Raw genomic sequence first — 2,186 nt, 5'->3', positions numbered from 1 at the left:
GGCCCCTTTTGAACTTTTCTATCCTCTATGTCCCATGTCTGCCTTGTTGATTATTCCAGGCTGCCCAGTGCCTGGCACATAGTATTTTCTGAATGGACAACTGGATGATGTTGCTGTCTTCCAGAACCCTTTCATGCCTTAGGAGCAGGCTCAACTGCCATCTTTCCTTTGACATCCAGTTACACACGGAGTCTAACCAATTTCTCAGATATAAACTGTTCAGTGTCTATAACTCTAAACCCAGAGCACCTCTCCTCATCTCACAACAGGATTACCATGGCAATTGAATTTATCCCACACACAGTATCAAGCATCACTTTCATCATGCCACTTCTTATCCCTGAAATGCCTTATAGATCGTCGTAAATCTTAACGCATCCCACAACTGGTGCTGCCCTTAACTAATGTCATTTTCTCACAGACTAACTACGTTCTCTATCCTAGTCTACTCCGAATGCCTGACTTGCCTTTTCATCTCCTCTGACAAATAATGCCATTTTTCTGCTTAAAAATACCATGCAAAGTGGTCTCACCTAGGCTTAGCTATTTACATCATAATTTAACACATCTTCTTTTAAGAAATTTTTTATAGAGGCCTCAGTGATCCTCCCACCTTGGCCTCCCAAAGTGCTGGGATTATAGGTGCGAGCCACCATGCCCAGCAACACATCTCCTTCTAAAACAAACTCACAATATGGAATACAGAGTACTATAAACTAGGGAATTCATTATATATATATATATGTACACACACACACACACACACACACACACACACACACACTCAACAACTAATCCTAAGGGAGTTTTACCAGATAATATAAATACCCAGATTAAACTAAGCTTCTTTAGGGCAAGAATTGTGGTTTTTGCTTCTGTCTTTCTTGTGCCTTCCCCAGCCTGGTATATAACAGATGCTAAATAAATATTTGCTGAATGAATAAATGAACAATGTGTATGGATTCTTAGATACAAGCAACATATTTTCACTCAAGGAAAGCATGGAAATAGTCAAGTCAGAACTATATGTAACAGAGACAGCTGCAAAGTATGGCTGTATATGAAAGTGAACTATTACACGGAGATAATGCTGCACAAAATTGCTAATATCCCATACATCTCAGATCTGGCCACCATCTTATAATTTTCTGCCTCCAGATTTTAATTTCATCTACTGAGAGAGTTTTTGTCCAGAGGAATGAACCAATTTGATACATTCAGGTTATAACTTACATGCTATAATATATTCATCCAACAAATCTTTATTAATTACATATCATAGGCATATACACTGCATATATAAACATGGAAGATTATCTTCAGATACTCCCTAGTAAGGGAAACAGTCAGGTAAACCAGTGACTACAATTAGGGCACAGATATTCACAAGGTACTATTGACAATAGAGAAAGAGGGGCCCTTAACTCATCTTGGAGCAATCATCAGATCGCTGGAGAGGGGTTAGGAAAAACTTCCTATATTTAGAGGATTTTTGAAATGGAATTAGGATTACCTATAGAGAGAACAGGTAAGGGTATTGCAGATTGAAGAAAACAGAATGTGTAAAGCCCAGAAGCTTGAAAGAGCATGGTCAGTTTGGCATGGCTGGAATATAAACTGTCAGGAACATAACATACGTGACAGGAGCCAAGTGATGAGACAGAAGCAACACCACACAAGGCTTTTTCCACACCAAGGAGAGCTGACAGAGTTAATCGTGGTAAGAGAGAGAGGACAGAGCCAAGAATAGACAATCTGTTTATAATTTGGTGACTGGATATGGTGACACCATTCACCAGGGAAGGGAATGATAATTTAACAAATTTTTATTTGGCTATGGAGTAGGAAAACAATGAATTTAATTTTATGTAGTGAATTTGAGAGGCCTTGGGTCATTTAGATAGGGGTGCTTAGATATAGCAGTAGTACATATAAACTCTGTTCAAAGGAAGAGATTTGGAATAGAAATATGATTGCATGTCTATAAGGTTAACGATACATGTTGGTCTAGTGGTCTTGGAAATTCCAGTACTCTATAGTCACATCTCTCATGTTTCTTCTATTTCTCTTTTTTTTTTTTGAGACAGAGTCTTGCTCTGTTGCCCTGGGTAGAGTGCAGTGGTGTCATCATAGCTCCCTGCAACCTCAAACTCCTGGGCTCAAGCGATCCTCCTGCCTCAGCCTCC

General features: G+C 39.2%; 1 protein-coding gene across 1 annotated transcript in view; it reads right to left on the bottom strand.

Annotated features, from left to right (window-relative positions):
* SYNRG (synergin, gamma) overlaps positions 1-2,186 on the bottom strand; it is a 110,824-nt gene that overhangs the window by 45,547 nt on the left and 63,091 nt on the right. The window lies entirely within an intron of this gene.

Source organism: Propithecus coquereli, unplaced genomic scaffold (genome assembly GCF_000956105.1).
Source record: "Propithecus coquereli isolate 6110/MARCELLA unplaced genomic scaffold, Pcoq_1.0 Scaffold291, whole genome shotgun sequence".
Taxonomy (NCBI): domain Eukaryota; kingdom Metazoa; phylum Chordata; class Mammalia; order Primates; family Indriidae; genus Propithecus; species Propithecus coquereli.
This window is presented reverse-complemented; position numbering and strand designations above follow the sequence as displayed.